This window comes from Hyla sarda, chromosome 2 (genome assembly GCF_029499605.1).
Source record: "Hyla sarda isolate aHylSar1 chromosome 2, aHylSar1.hap1, whole genome shotgun sequence".
Classification (NCBI taxonomy): Eukaryota; Metazoa; Chordata; class Amphibia; order Anura; family Hylidae; genus Hyla; species Hyla sarda.
In genome coordinates, this window is record NC_079190.1 from 412639084 (window position 1) to 412656152 (window position 17069).

Below are 17069 nucleotides of genomic sequence, written 5' to 3' on the forward strand. Positions count from 1 at the left end.
TTGGTGATTCACACAGGGGTGGCTGATTTTACAGCGGTTCTGACAAACGCAAAACAATAAATACCCACATGTGAGCCCATTTTGGAAACTATACCCCTCACGGAATGTAACACTGATTATAGTGAGCCTTAACACCCCACAGGTGTTTGACTAATTTTCGTTAAAGTTGGATGTGAAAATGAAAAAATATATAATTTTTTCACTAAAATGCGACTATTAACCTACATTTTTCATTTTCACAAGGGAGAATATGAAAAAAGCCCCCCACAATTTGTAGCCCCATTTCCTTTGAGTAAGAACATACTCCATATGTGGATGTAAAGTGCTCTGCGGGCGAACTACAATGTTCAGAAGAGAAGGAGTGCCATTGGGCTTTTGGAGAGAGAATGTGTCCGAAATTGAAGGCCATGTGTGTTTACAAAGCCACCATAGTGCCAGAACAGTGGACCCCCACCACATGTGACCCCATTTTGGAAACTACACCCCTCACATGATGTAATAAGGGGTACAGTGAGCATTTACACCCCACAGGTGTCTGACAGACTTTTTGGAACAGTGGTCCGTGAAAATGAAATTTTTTATTTTTTATTTGCACAGCCCACTGTTCCAAAGATCTGTCAAATGCCAGTGGGGTGTATATGCTCACTGCACCCCTTATTAAATTCTGTGAGGGGTGTAGTTTCCAAAATGGGGTGGTCCACTGTTCTGGCACCACGGGGTGCTTTGTAAACGCACATGGCCCCTGACTTCCATTCCAACCAAATTCTCTCTCCAAAAGCTCAATGGCGCTCCTTCTCTTCTGAGCATTGTAGTTCGCCCACAGAGCACTTTACATCCACATATGGGGTATTTTCATACTCAGAAGAAATGGTGTTACAAATTTTTGGGGACTTTTTCTCCTATTACCCCTTGTGAAAATGAAAAATTTGGGGTAACACCAGCATTTTAGGGAAAAAAAATCTAAGTTTTCATTTTCACATCCAACTTTAGCGGAAATTTGTCAAACACCTGTGAAGTGTCAAGGCTCACTGTACCCCTTGTTACGTTCCTTGAGGGGTGTAGTCTCCAAAATAGTATGCCATGTGTTTTTTTTTGTTTTTTTTTTGCTCTTCTGCACCATAGTAACTTCCTAAATGTGACATGTCCCCAAAAAAACATTTCAGCAACATTTGCTTTCCAAAAGCCAAATGTGACTCCTCTTCTGAGCATTGTAGTGCTCCCGTAGTGCATTTGACATCCCCACATGGGTTATTTCCATACTCAGAAGAGATGGGGTTACAAATTTTGTGGGGCATTTTCTCCTATTGCCCCTTGTAAAAATTTCAAATTTTGGGGAAAAACAGCATTTTAGTGAAAAAAAATTAATTCATTTACACATCCAACTTTAACAAAAACACATATGGGGTGTTAAGGCTCACTTTACCCCTTGTTATGTTTCTTGAGGGGTATAGTATGCCATTTTTTAAGCTGTTTTGGCACCATAGGGGCTTCCTAAATGTGACATGCTCCCCAAAAAACATTTCAGAAAAACTCACTCTCCAAAATCCCATTGTCGCTCCTTCCCTTCTGAGCCCTCTACTGCGCCCGCCAAACACTTTAGACACACATATGAGGTATTGGGTTACAAATTGGGTTACAAATTTTGTGGGGGCTTTTTCTCCTTTTACCCCTTGTAAAAATGTAAAAAAATGGCTCTACAAGTACATGCAAGTGGAAAAAATGAAGATTTAGAATTTTCTCCTTCACTTTGCTGCTATTCCTGTGAAACACCTAAAGGGTTAACACACTTTCTGAATGTCATTTTGAATACTTTGAGGAGTGAAGTTTTTATAATGGGGTCATTTATGGGGTATTTCTAATATGAAGGCTCTTTAAATCCACTTCAAAACTGAACTGGTCCCTGAAAAATTCAGATTTAGAAAATTTTCTGAAAAATTGGATGTCTTCCAAAAGTAAAAACATGTCAACTTTATGATGAAAATATAAAGTAGACATATTGTATATTTGAATCAATATATCATTTGTTTGTTGTTTATTTTCCTTATAAGAAGAGAGTTTCAAAGTAAAAAAAAAATGAAACATTTTTAAATTTTTCATCAACTTTTGGAATTTTTCACCAAGAAATGATGCAAGTAATGACAACAATTTACCACTAACATAAAGTACTGTAGAATATATCATGAAAAAACATTCTTGGAATCAGAATGAAAAGTAAAAGCATCCTAGAGTTATTAATGCTTAAATTGACAATGGTCAGATGTGCAGAAGATGCCTGGGTCCTTAAAGTGAAAATGGGCCTGGTCCTTAGGGGGTTAACTAATATACTTCATAAGAACATTTTATTTCCATGTTATAGAAATCACGTGTCATCCAGAACACTATCTTGTCTGGCTGCAGCATTATCTTTGTCCACAGGCATGGGCAAATTCCAGTAAGTGCGGGCAGGACTAGCACTACTCTGTGCTCACTTCTGTCCTATCAGACTGCAGCAGGGAGGAGGGGGTTACAGAACAGCCTGCAGTGATTGGATGAAGTGATCCAGCACACTGCCACTACAGAGAGGCAAATGAGTCATGCAGAGTGAGGACACCCCCATCCAAAGCACAGAATGACAAACCAAGTGAGCAACAGAAAGAGGGTATTTGTGAGACAAATATATGTGTAAGACACAAAAATGTAATGTACATGATCAGGATTAGGAACTGAGGAACATATATCTATTTTGTTGGATATGACAGGCGCACTTTAACCTCCTGAGCGGTATTCCCGAGCATGACTCGGGGTTAATTTTCCCTGCCAGGATCGGTAACCCCGAGTCACGCTCGGGGTAGAATTGCAGAGTTCCCGGCCGGGCTGCACGATATATCGCAAAAGCAATGCGATATAGGGATGCAGCCCCCGGGAAAACATGCGATTACCTGCTCTGGTCGGCTCCCGTTGCGGGGGGCGGCCAGAGCAGGTAAAGAAAAATACTAAAATTCAGTGTTTCCCTACCAGGGGGCCTCCAGCTGTTGCAAAACTACAACTCTCAGCATGCCCGAACAGCCAAAGGCTGTCCGGACATGCTGGGAGTAGTAGTTTCACAACAGCTGGAGGCCCCCTGTTAGAAAAACACTGAGCTAAGTGTAAAAGGAAGAAGTAGTAAAATAAAAAAACCTTTTGCTCACCTAGTTCCGGTCCCTGCAGATGCCGTTCCCCTCCGTGCGGTTCGGGGTGTCCTCTCTTCACTATTCATCTTCTAGGACCTTTCACTTTTCAGCCAATCACAGGCCGCAGTGGTGTAAAGCCTGTGATTGGCTGAAGGGGAAAGGGCTTGTTATGCAGGAAATACACTAGGTTTGAAATCCGCCCGGCAAACCTAGTGTATTTGCTGCAGGACAAGGTGACAAGGGGGGGGGGGGGGGATGTGACAAAGGGGGTAATGTGACAGGGGGGGTGGGGATGTGACAAGGGGGGGAATGTGTCAGGGGGGGGGAATGTGACAGGGGGGGGATGTGACAAGGGGGGGAATGTGTCAGGGGGGGGGAATGTGACAAGGGGGGGATGTGACAAAGGGGGGAATGTAACAGGGGGGGGATGTGACAAGGGGGGGAATGTGTCAGGGGGGGGGAATGTGACAGGGGGGGGGGAATGTGACAAGGGGGGGAATGTGTCAGGGGGGGGAATGTGACAAGGGGGGGAATGTGACAAGGGGGGGAATGTGACAGGGGGGAGGAATGTGACAAGGGGGGGAATGTGACAAGGGGGGGAATGTGACAGGGGGGGGAATGTGACAAGGGGGGGGGATGTGACAAAGGGGGGAATGTGTCAGGGGGGGGAATGTGACAGGGGGGGGAATGTGACAAGGGGGGGAATGTGACAGGGGGAAGAATGTGACAAGGAGGGGGGAGAATGTGACAAGGAGGGGGGAGAATGTGACAAGGAGGGGGGAGAATGTGACAAGGAGGGGGGAGAATGTGACAAGGGAGAGGGGGAATGTGACAGGGGAGATGTGAAATGGGCGGAGGGAGATGTGAAATCCAGTTAAAAAAATTGTACCGCTTTTGGTACAAATTTCCAGACAGAATCATACCTCCAGGGAGGTTAAGGAAAATTTGAGTAGAAGTTACCTGTGCAAAAAAAATAATATGTTAGTACTGTATTTAATTATGTGAGGACTTAATAATTAAAGGTATTATTTTCTCTTTTAACAGAAACCATTGTTTACATTTTTAGGCATATATATATATATATATATATATATATATATATATATATATAAAACTAAACTCACTCTGTATTTAATGTTTTTTGCAGTTTCAGTGTAACCCAATTAACAGTATCTGGGGTAAGAGGTGATAAGGGAAATCAATGGTAAATGTGACTTCCAGGGGTCATCAAGCTGACCTGAATTTGACATGAAGTCAAAGCTTCATGAATAGCCAACAAAACAAAAAATATTGATCTTTTGAAAGAAAACAGTGCACAATACAATTTGAGATGTGCTGGTACTATTCTGGAAATGCTGGAAACAGTAGGCATTGTAAACAACAAAAGTCTGAAATCCCTTTTTTATCTTTTTTTTAAGCACGTATAAATTATTCTACAGTTACAACACAATATACACATTATTTCAAACATTATACATCTTTTGCACAAAAGCCAAATATTATGCAGACTATGGCCTACTTTTGTCCAATATATATGTTAGAAGACTAAACATCAAGGTTATATTATCTTCATTTTTTTTTTTTTATAGTTCTATTATTAGGTTTATTGTGCACATGAAAGAAAGTACAAATGTGCTTAAGATTCTGATTATAATGATACCTGAAAAAAACTCATTTAGTTGTGAATAATGACTTATTTTCCATATGTATGAGACCAATTTTTTTTTTATTTAATAGGCATATCTTCAAAATATACAGAAAACCTAAACAAACATTCTGAAAAACTTCAATCATTCATGTCCTGCTAGTCTTTAACAAATAATAAATACATTAATTAAAATATACAGTATATGTTCACATATTAAACATTATCATTGAAATGACTGCCCAGTCAGGTCCTGACTAATGTCAGTACCTATGAGGGATGATCACCTAATATTGTCTTACAGTTTTTAGCCCAGTTTCATAGGGGCAGAGCTGTGATCTGTGACTGCTCCTCAGCTACATTGCCTAAAGGGAGTCTGAGGTATTATGATTCTCACCTTCTGTATCATTTCTGATCCATTTTTTTTCTACCTCGCCCTACAGCGTTGCCTTCTCAGATTGTCTGCTGCGTATCAGTTTATCACAAGTCAGTGCATGAAAACTCCTCTTACCGTTAACCCATTTACACCACAGAATTTTCTGGTGAGGAATTTCCGTCACAAAATTCCAATCAACAAATTCTGCCAACACATTGAACCTGCTCGATGTTCCGGCAGAATCCACGCCGCAGACATTGTGGCCTATCGGTTATGTCCGTGTGGTCCTAGTGCAGATTGATTCAGAGGGCGCTGGCAACACTTAGAATCTCTGGATGGAAATTGTCCGCCTAAAAGATTGCTTTAGGTGGCGTTTACATGTACAGGATCTTCTGCATATTTTCTACTGATGATTTTGCTACACATTGGCTTCAATGGGTTGCAAAATCAGATGCAGAAAATCTGCAGCAAAATATGTAGTAGATGTATGGCTGAGCAATACCAATGTTTATTTTTTTTTTTTTTAAGTTCAAACGGCCACAAGCTTATCTGTGTCAATAGGAGTTACTGCGCTAAATATCTATTGATGGCAATAACTGTTTGATATGTCAGTATGAACTGATCTACTAGGCTTTCAAGGCTTGACGTGGAAAAGGACTTGGGAGTCTTAGTTAACAGTAAATTTAGCTGTAGTGACCAGTGCGGGCCGCTGCTGTCAAGGCAAATAAAATCATGGGGTGCATCAATAGGGGCATAGATGCCCATGATAAGGAAATAATTATATCACTGTACTAATCACTAGTTAGACCACACATGGAATACTGTGTACAGTACTGGGCACCAGCGTACAAGAAAGACATAGTGGAGCTGGAGAGGGTTCAAAGACGGGCAACCAGGGTAATACAGGGAATAGGAGGACTACAGTACCCAGAAATATTATCAGAATTAGGGTTATTTAGTTTAGAAAAAAGAAGGCATAGGGGAGACCTAATAACTATGTATAAATATATCAGGGGGCAGTACAGATATATCTCCCATGATCTATTTGTACCCAGGACTGTATCTATAACAAGGGGGCATCCTCTACGTTTAGAGGAAAGAAGGTTTCTACACCACCACAGATGGGCGTTCTTTGCTGTAAGAGCAGTGAGACTGTGGAATTCCATAATTTAAAAGGGGTCTGGATGCATTTTTGGAGAATAATAACATTGATGGTTATGTATACTAGATTTATAGGGACAGAACATTGATCCAGGGATTTATTCTGACTGCCATATTGGAGTCGGGAAGGAATTTTTACCTCTAGTATGAGTTTTTTTTTTGCCTTCCTCTGGATCAACTCGGTGGGGACTCATTAGGGATATAGATGAACTTGATGGACTCTGGTCTTTTTTCAACCTTATGAACTATGTTACTATTCATTTTCTTGCATTTGAATGTCACTATCTTGTATATTACTACTTTAGTGTATAGCACCTGGTGACACATTGTATGTCTGCATTATACCAACACTTGTGATACTGTTATGTCAGTTCACGTTGTCGTCCAATCAGATCTTTATTATGGAAGATAATATGGGGGTTTATTTATAAACAGACATTGCTACAGTAGCTTGCAAGTGATTTTGGTGCCAACAACTAACTCTTCTGTAGTCTGACAGGCCTGTCATTTTATTATTAATTCATGAATTCATGTACTTGGTACTTTGCACTTATTTATATATTCATCACATAAATTGTGTATTGAGATTTTATATTGGGCCTGTGCCCAATATTCTTTCTTCATACTTACTGGCATTATGTTGTACATTGGCATTTGTTATGTAATTGAATATGAATGTACACTACACATGCTTTTAATATCATGGATTATTTATTTCTTAAAGGGGTACTCCAGGGAACTGACCTTATCAGACATTTTTTCCTATCCACAATATAGAGGTTAACTGTTGGATTTTGGAGGGGGGGAGGGGGGCAACCACTGGCACCCTCCATTCTAACCCCCTATCCCCTATCTCCTGTTGGGGGCCCCATCCTCAGCACACTGTGGCACCCATCTTTCTGGACAAGAGCAGGTGATGGACTGTTCAACCAATCACCGGCTGGGGACATCACTGTGCCCGGTGATTGGTTAAGTGAACTACCACTTGCTCTCGTTCTAAGCTATGACTCCTGCAGCCCTCTATACTAGGCCCCGGCTACTTTACTGTCCTTGGCATGCTCCGCCACCACCTTGGTGGCGGAGCATGCCAAGGACAGATAAGTAGCCGGGGCCTAGTATAGAGGGCTGCAGGGGTCCCAGCAGTTTTCCTAACTTCAGACATTGCGCTCTTCAGTTTAATATATAAGCAATCAATATCTCCAGCAACGTTTCAGCTCAACAATAGAGCAATCTGTCAGCTCTTGTTGAGCTGAAACGTTGCTGGAGATATGTGGTGAAGAAACGCACAATTTTTGCATGAATTTCTGAAATGCTGTCCCATTGCTTATGGAATGATTTGAATAGGACTGTGATCATGTTTTGGATGCAGGGCACGGTATGTATATATTAGCGGAGTACCCAGCAATGCCCGGATTTTCCTTCCTAATCCTTGTTGGGGAGGTAAATAAACAAAGGAGGAAGCTTTTGACTTCATATCCGTTCGGAAAGTTTTCCACATTTTGTTATGCTGCAAAGTTGTGCTAAAATAAAACAAAAGTTAAGCTTCCCTCCATCATTCTGTACTAAATGCCCCATAATGACCCTAAAATGAAAATAGAATGTTAGAAATCTGCTAATTCATTCAAAAGTTAAAACTACAATATTGCAGTGACGTGAAGCACCTTTGGCACCACATACAGCCTCCAGTCTTCTTGTGTATGATGCCACAAGGTTTGCATATTGGGATTTGGGGTTTTTCTGCCATTCTTCTCTGTAGATCCTCTCAAGCTCTGTCAGGTTGGATGAGGACCATTAATGGACAACCATATACAGGTCTCTGCATAAATGTTTAATTGTGTTGAAGTCAGGGCTCTAGCTGAGACACTCGGGATATTCACATAGTTGTCCCTAAGCCACTCCTGTATTGTCTTGGCTGTGTGCTTAGGGTCATTGGGGGGTATTTATCAAAGGATTTTTTTTTCACGTAACTTTGGCACATTACTTTGCCGCAGTGTCTTTTTGCGCCAAAGTTTGGCGCATCTTCTCCGCTGTCATTTTTACAACCTTCGCAAAATCACACGGTCCTGTGTGTGATTTTAACTTTAGTCAGTAATTCATCATTTGCGCCAATCGATCTTTGGTGCAATTTTGGTGCAAATCCCGTTTTTTGGCGCAAATCCCCACCAAGAAATTTTGCACATGGAAAACACATTTAGCAATGTCAGAAAATGTAAAGGCGTCAAAATACATTAATTTTTTTTATTGGAGAAAGCAGCGACGCCTCCAGGGCTGCTCAATACTATCCTGCGACATAGTTGTCTCTGAGGAACCTTCACCCTCCGTTGAGCCAGCATTGGACATGGCCACACAGGTTCAGGAAAGGTAAGCACTAAAGCAGTGGTCTCCAACCTGCGGACCTCCAGATGTTGCAAAACTACAACTCCCAGCATGCCCGGAATTGTAGTTTTTCAACATCTGGAGGTCTGCAGGTTGTAGACCACTGCACTAAAGTAACAAAAAAAAAAAAAAAAAAAAAAAACTACCCAAGTTGAAAATAAAATTCATTTCACATGGTGGCTATAAACCCCACAAAAGAAAATAACTCACGTCGCTTGCTGATATACTGCAGGAGGGACTCCGAAATGGCTGCTCTATAGGGTAAAATATGCGTCCTCTGTGGCGGTAAGTTCTGTGTAAAAGGTGCTGTGAACAGCTGATTTCAACATTTGAGCCAAAATTACTAACAACTTGCGCCAAATGATAAATTTGGCGCATGTCCACGAAAACCAAAGTGAAAAAAAACAGCAACAGCAGAATGCTGCCACCACCATGGCTTACTGTAGGAATGTTTTTTCCTCCAGGCATGATCCTTGGAATTGAGTCTAAAAACTTTGATCTTGATATCTTCGGACAAAAGAATCTTGTATCTCACAGTCTTATAGTTTTATTTTTTATTTTTTTTTAGGTTTTGAGTTTTTTTTTTTTTTCAGGAAGTTCTTTTCTTTTTAAATTTCTTTTCTTTCTGACCCCAGTGCTCTCGCACTCTGCTGACACCTTTGTCCATGTCAGAAACTGTCTAGAGTTGGAGCCAATCCCCATAGCAAACCTCTCCTGCTCTGGACAGTTCCTGAGATAGACAGAAGTGTCAGCAGAGAGCACAGTGTTCAGACAGAAAATAAATTTAAAAATAAATTTACTTCCTCTGGAGTATACAGCAGCTTATAAGTACTGGAAGGATTAAGATTTTTTTTATGGAAGTAATTTACAAATCTGTTTAACATTCTGGCACCAGTTGATTTAAAAAAAAAAATTTCACTGGAGTACCCCTTTAAGGTAAGCTCTTATCTTGTGTCTTTTACTGAAAAAAGACCCAGAAGAAAAGAGAAAGCTAGCAGCCATATATACATTGCACACCACAAATAGTCAATATGTTCCAAAAAATATATAAATCTTTATTTCTCTCAAAACAGACAGATGAGTACATACAATTAAAAACAGTTAAAAACACATAATCCAAAAGCGGAGGAATATAATCCTACTACGCCCACCCTGCAGTGGGTACACATTACCCTAACATGTGAACCAGTCCCGGACTAATAGAACACAAACCAATATATGCAGCAAATTCTAGAGATTGTACCAATAAGTAGCACCTGGCAAATATAAATATAATATATAAAACGCCTAGCAGCCTGACCAGTGTCAATATAATGAAAAATATATATGTAAATCACAGTGCATATAAATCTGACCAGTATAAGGTGCAAAGAACTAAATCTCAGTGCATGTAATAAGTCTGCCCAATATAAAGTGCAATACTACGACCTGAAAAAAGTGCTATGTGTCCATCAAGTCTGGCTGTCAGGCTCAGTGCTAAAGTGCTGCTACCGGGACTCCTCACATCCAAGGCAGGGAGAAGCTGACCCCACGCGTTCCGCCTCCAGCTACGGAGGCTTCCTGAGGACTCCTGAGGAAGCCTCCGTAGCTGGAGGCGGAACGCGTGGGGTCAGCTTCTCCCTGCCTTGGATGTGAGGAGTCCCGGTAGCAGCACTTTAGCACTGAGCCTGACAGCCAGACTTGATGGACACATAGCACTTTTTTCAGGTCGTACTATTGCACTTTATATTGGGCAGACTTATTACATGCACTGAGATTTAGTTCTTTGCACCTTATACTGGTCAGATTTATATGCACTGTGATTTACATATATATTTTTCATTATATTGACACTGGTCAGGCTGCTAGGCGTTTTATATATTATATTTATATTTGCCAGGTGCTACTTATTGGTACAATCTCTAGAATTTGCTGCATATATTGGTTTGTGTTCTATTAGTCCGGGACTGGTTCACATCTTAGGGTAATGTGTACCCACTGCAGGGTGGGCGTAGTAGGATTATATTCCTCCGCTTTTGGATTATGTGTTTTTAACTGTTTTTAATTGTATGTACTCATCTGTCTGTTTTGAGAGAAATAAAGATTTATATATTTTTTGGAACATATTGACTATTTGTGGTGTGCAATGTATATATGGCTGCTAGCTTTCTCTTTTCTTCTGGGTCTATAGTTCATTGCAGCCTATTGCACCCTATCTTTATTGAGGTGGTGCCCATCGGTTCTTTTCTCTATTTTACTGAAAAAAGGCTTCTTTCTAGTCACACTGCTATGAGGCCAAGATTAGTGGAGTGCTGCAGTGATGCTTGACCTTCTGAAAGGTTTTGCTTACAGGATATTTGGAGCTCATCCAAAGAGACTTTTCCATACTTTTCCAATGCAATTTATAGATAGATACCTGTAGATAGATAGATCGATAGATAGATAAATAGATAGATAGTGTCTATTTTAGAAATAAATCTGGGTCATTATAACGGTTAATCTTACTATATGGGTGTGTTCACACGCTATTACAAGCAGCGGGTTTCACGCTGTGGGAAACCTGCTGCGAGTTGCGCTACCAGTGTTTTGAATGGGTCCACAGACAGTCCACAATAGCTTCAGATTTGTAGACTGTCCACAGACCCATTTAAATCAATGGAAGCTTAACTCGCAGCAGTTTTCCCACAGCGTGAAACCCGCTGCTATTAATAGTGGGTGAAAGCACCCAATATGTGTTTTAGATTCTTTTAAAAACTATATCTAAGAAATTATAACATAGTAAAGTAAATGCTGCTGGTCATTTCCATGAAGGTTATAACCATTGATCAGTCCTTTTAACCCCTTAAGGACACAGCCCATTTTGACCTTAAGGATGCAGCCAATTGTATTTTTTTCATTTTCATTTTTTCCTACTTGCCTTCTAAAAATCCTAACTCTTTTATCTTTTCATCGACAGACTAATATGAGGGCTTGTTTTTTGCGAGACCAGTTGTCCTTTGTAATGACATCACTCACTTTAACATAAAAATTTATGGCGAAATAAAAAAAAATACTATTTGTGTGGGGAAATTGAAAAGAAAACCGCAATTTTGCTAATTTTGGAAGGTTTCGTTTTCATGCTGTACAAATTACGTTAAATTATTTCTTCTGTGGGTCAATACGAATAAAATGATACCCATGATTACATACTTTTCTATTATTGTACCGCATAAAAAAAAAAATCTCCAACCTTTTATCCAAATTAGTGCGTTTAAAATCCCTCAATTTTGACAACCTATAACTTTTCAATTTTTTCATATATGTGGCGGTATGAGGGCTCATTTTTTGCACCGTGATCTGTATTTTTTTTCTGATACCCCATTTGCATATATGAAACAATTTTATTTTTCTTTTGAAATACTTTGATGAAAAAACTGCAATTTTGGACCTTATTTATTTATTTTTTTTTCATTTATGCCATTCACCATACGGGATCATTAACAAGTATGTTTATTATTTTTTTTTTTTTACACTTTCTGAGGGTAAAATGGGAAAAAGTTATGATTTACATTTTTATTGGGGAAGGGAATTTTTCAAATTTTTTTACTTTTTAAAAAACATTTTTTTAAATTTTTTTTTACACTTTAACCCCTTAAGGACCCAGACAATTTTCACTGTAGGACATGGTCATTTTTTGCACATCTGACCACTTTCACTTTAAGCATTAATAACTCTGAGATGCTTTTACCTTTCATTCTGATTGCGAGATTTTTTTTTCGTGACATATTCTACTTTATGTTAGTGCCAAAATTTTATCGATACTTGCATCATTTCTTGGTGAAAAATTCCAAAACTTGATGAAAAAATTTAAAATTTTGCATTTTTTTAAAATTTGAAGCTCTATGCGGGGTCCAGTGAGCCTTAACACCCCACAGGTGTTTGACGACTTTTCGTTAAAGTAGGATGTGTAAATTATAAATTTTTTCACTAAAATGCTAGTTTTCCCCCAAATTAAATTTTTTTTGCAAGGGATAGTAGGACAAAATGCCCCCCCCTCCCCCAAATTTTTAACCCCATCTCTTATGAGTATGGAAATACCCCATGTTAGGATGTAAAATGCTTTGCGGGCGAACTACAATGCTCAGAAGAGAAGGAGTCACATTTGGCTTTTGAAAAGCAAATTTTGCTGAAATGTTTTTTTGGGGGCATGTCCCATTTATGAAGCCACTATGGTGCCAGGAAAGCAAATGAAAATCACATGGCATACTATTTTGGAAACTACACCCCTCAAGGCACGTATCAAGGGGTCCAGTGAGCCTTAACACCCCACAGGTGTTTGACGACTTCTCGTTAAAGTTGGATGTGTAAATGATTTTTTAATTTTTTTCACTAAAATGCTAGTTTTCCCTCAAATAATTTTTTTTTACAAGGGGTAATAGGACAAAATGCCCCCCAAAATTTGTAAAACCATCTCTTCTGAGTATGGAAATACCCCATGTGTGGACGTCAAGTGCTCTGCTGGCGCACTACAATGCTCAGAAGAGAAGGAGCCCCATTGAGCTTTTGGGAAAAAAATTGTTTGGAATGGAAGTCAGGGGCCATGTGCGTTTACAAAGCCCCCCGTGGTGCCAGAACAGTGGACCCCCCCCCACATGTGACCCCATTCTGGAAACTACACCCCTCACAGAATTTAATAAGGGGTGCAGTGAGTATTTACACCCCATTGGCATTTTGACAGATCTTTGGAACAGTGGGCTGTGCAAATGAAAAATCTGTCAGACACCTGTGGGGCGTAAATGCTCACTGTACCCCTTATTACATTACATGAGGGGTGTAGTTTCCAAAATGGGGTCACATGTGGGTATTTCTTTTTTTGCGTTTATGTCAGAACCGCTGTAAAATCAGCCACCCCTGTGCACATCCCCAATTTAGGCCTCAAACGTACATGGAGCGCTCTCCTTCCTGAGCCTTGTTGTGCGCCCACCGAGCACTTTACGTCCACATATGGGGTATTTCCGTATTCAGGAGAAATTGTGTTACAAATTTTGGGGGTCTTTTTTTCCTTTTACCGCTTGTGAAAATAAAAAGTATGGGGCAACACCAGCATGTTAGTGTCAATTTTTTTTTTTACACTACAAAGCTGGTGTAGCCCCCAACTTTTCCTCCTGAGTACGGAAATACCCCATATGTGGCCCTAAACTGTTTCCTTGAAATACGACAGGGCTCCGAAGTGAGAGAGCGCCATGCGTATTTGAGGACTAAATTAGGGATTGCATAGGGGTGGACATAGGGGTATTCTACGCCAGTGATTCCCAAACAGAGTGCCTCCAGCTGTTGCTCAATTCCCAGCATGCCTGGACACTCAGTGGCTGTCCAGAAATGCTGGGAGTTGTTGTTTTGCAACAGCTGGAGGCTCCGTTTTGGAAACTGCCATGCAACAAGTTTTTAATTTTTATTGGGGAGGACAGTGTGCAGGGGTGTATATGTTGTGTTTTACCCTTTATTATGTGTTAGTGTAGTTTAGTGTTTTTAGGGTACATTCGCACTGGCGTGTTACGGTGAGTTTCCCGCTAGGAGTTTGCACTGCGGCGAAAAATTTGCCGCAGCCCAAACTTGAGGCAGAAAACTTACTGTAAACCTGCCCGTGTGAATGTACCCTGTACGTTCACCTGGGGGGGGCAAACCTCCAGCTGTTTCAAAACTACAACTCCCAGCATGTACTGACAGACCATGCATGCTGGGAGTTGTACTTTTGCAACAACTGGAGGCACACTGGTTGGAAAACCTTCAGTTAGGTTCTGTTACCTAACTCAGTATTTTCCAACCAGTGTGTCTCCAGCTGTTGCAAAACTACAACTCCCAGCATGTACTGATCGCCGAAGGGCATACTGGGAGATGTAGTTATGCAATAGCTGGAGGTGCGCAACTACAACTCCCAGCATGCCGAGACAGCTGTTTGGGCATGCTGGGATTTGCAACATCTGGAGGGCTACAGTTTTAGAGAACACTGCAAAGTGATCTCAAAACTGTGGTCCTCCAGCTGTTGCAAAACTACAAATTCCAGTATGCCCAGACAGCAAACAGCTGTTTGGGCATGCTAGGAGTTGTAGTTTTGCAAGATCTGGAGGAATACAGTTTAGAGATCACTGTATAGTGGTCTCTAACTGTAGCCCTCCAGCTGTTGCAAAACTACATATTCCAGCATGCCCAAACAGCTGTCTGGGCATGCTGGGAGTTGTAGTTTTGCAACATCTGGAGGGCTACAGTTAGAGACCACTGTATGATCGTCTCAAACTGTACCCTCCAGATGTTGCTAGGCAACTTACCGACTTCCGTCGGATCCAGCCGCGCATCATCGCCGCCCGTCGATCTCCGTCGCCCGCTGCCTCCGATGCCTGCCCGGATCAGTAAGTGGATCTTCGGCGCCAATCCTCTATCGTTTCCCCGTTCTCCACCTCCTATTGTGGGTGGGCAGGGCGGGGAAAACGTAAGTAAACCCCCCCCCCCCCCCCGCCCCGGATCTGCTATTGGTGGTCGCGTCTAGACCACCAATAGCAGGGATAGGAAGGGTGGCACCGCTGACACCTCACTCCTATCCCTTCAGGGGGATCGTGGGTGTCTTAGACAACCGCGATCCCCCTTATATTCCGGGTCACCGGGTCACCATAGACCCGTAATGACCCGGAATCGCGCAAATCGCAAGTGTGAATTCACTTGCGATTTGCCACGATCGCCGACATGGGGAGTGAATGATTTCAGCAGGCATTCCGGTCCGATCCACGCCCGGCGGGAACCGGAATTCTCCATGACGTACGCGTACGTCATGGGTCCTTAAGTACCAGGGTGTCATGATGTACGTGCACGTCAAGGGTCCTTAAGGGGTTAATAGTCCCCATAGGGGACTATTTATAGCAATCACTTGATTGCTAATACTGTTCAGTGCTATGCATAGGGCATTGTTATCGGCTATCTTCTGCTCTGGTCTGCTCGATCTCAGACCAGAGCAGAAGACCCCAGAAGATGGATGGAGGCAGGTGAGGGGACCTCTGTCCGCCATTATCGATGATGGGATCCCTACGACAGCACCACAGGCTATCCTCTCATCCATGTTAGTGACCGCACTGCTGCAGATGCCATGATCTGTATGGATCATGGCATCTGATGGGTTAATGGCACACATCAGTGCGATCGCGGATGTGCACCATTTCTGGTGGGTCCCTGGCTGCTGATAGCAGCCGGGACTTGCCGCGCATGACACGAGCATCACTTCGGTGATCACGGTCATGTACCGGACATAAATGTACTTCCTGGTGCGTTACGTACCAGGGCATCAGAACGTACATTTACATCCTATGTCGGTAAGGGGTTAAAGTGATGACACCTATTACCAATGGAATTACTTAAAAGGTTATTATGATCAGAGATGCAAAATATAATTTGATGACTGTACTGAAAAAAGGTAGAATTTTCTATATTTAGACGCAATAATCTTTCAATTGGAGATAACATTGGTCTATTATTTTTCATAACAGGCAGTTATTTTTCTTTTTTAGACTAGCTCACGCTCTCAGCTGAAAAGATGACAGACAAAGTTAAGGTGAAGAGAACTAATATAAAATGTGAAAAAATTAACTAAAATTAAAAGGCAAAACAAAAAATTAGCATTTTTATAATAACAGGTAGCTATGTTTCTTTTTACTATGTACCTTGTGAGAGCAGTCATAAGATTTTTGTTTTATTATTGTTACTTACAAAATGTTCTGGAATGTGGAGGGGTTTTTAAGTTACATTAAAAGCAGCATCGCTGTTAAAGGGTAACTCTCATTAAACTGAATTTTTGCTTTTGCACTCCTTATAGTAAATAAAAAACATTTCTTAAATGCTTTGTTTAAAAAAATGAAGTTTTCTATGTTTTTTTATTTACCATAAGGAGTGCAATAGCGAAAGTTTGTTTTAATGAGAGTGCCCATTTAAGTGGAATCTCCTCACAACCGAAAAGTTTATTTATTTATTTTTATTTTTGTCTACTGAACCTACTGTAAATAAAAGTGTCCTATAATTTATTCATATCATATTCATTACTCGCTGTGTATTCAATAATTGCAGTTGACAACCTAGAAAATGAAGACATGTAAATGAACACTTAATAATAGGCCATAGACATTAGAATGTATATCTGGCTACAAGATGAATAACTGAAGTTTTTTTTTTTACTTTTCTATAAATTTAAAATCTTGATTTTGTGAAGTGATAAGAATACTCATAGCAGCAACAGCATGCACAGGCTGGATTGATTTGATTTTTTTTTTTTAGCCTGTCTTTTCAGTTGCAGCATTTCTTTTAAGGAGATAACTGAAATGGTCATGGTAAATGCTTCAACAGGTGGCCTTGAACAATAACGCTG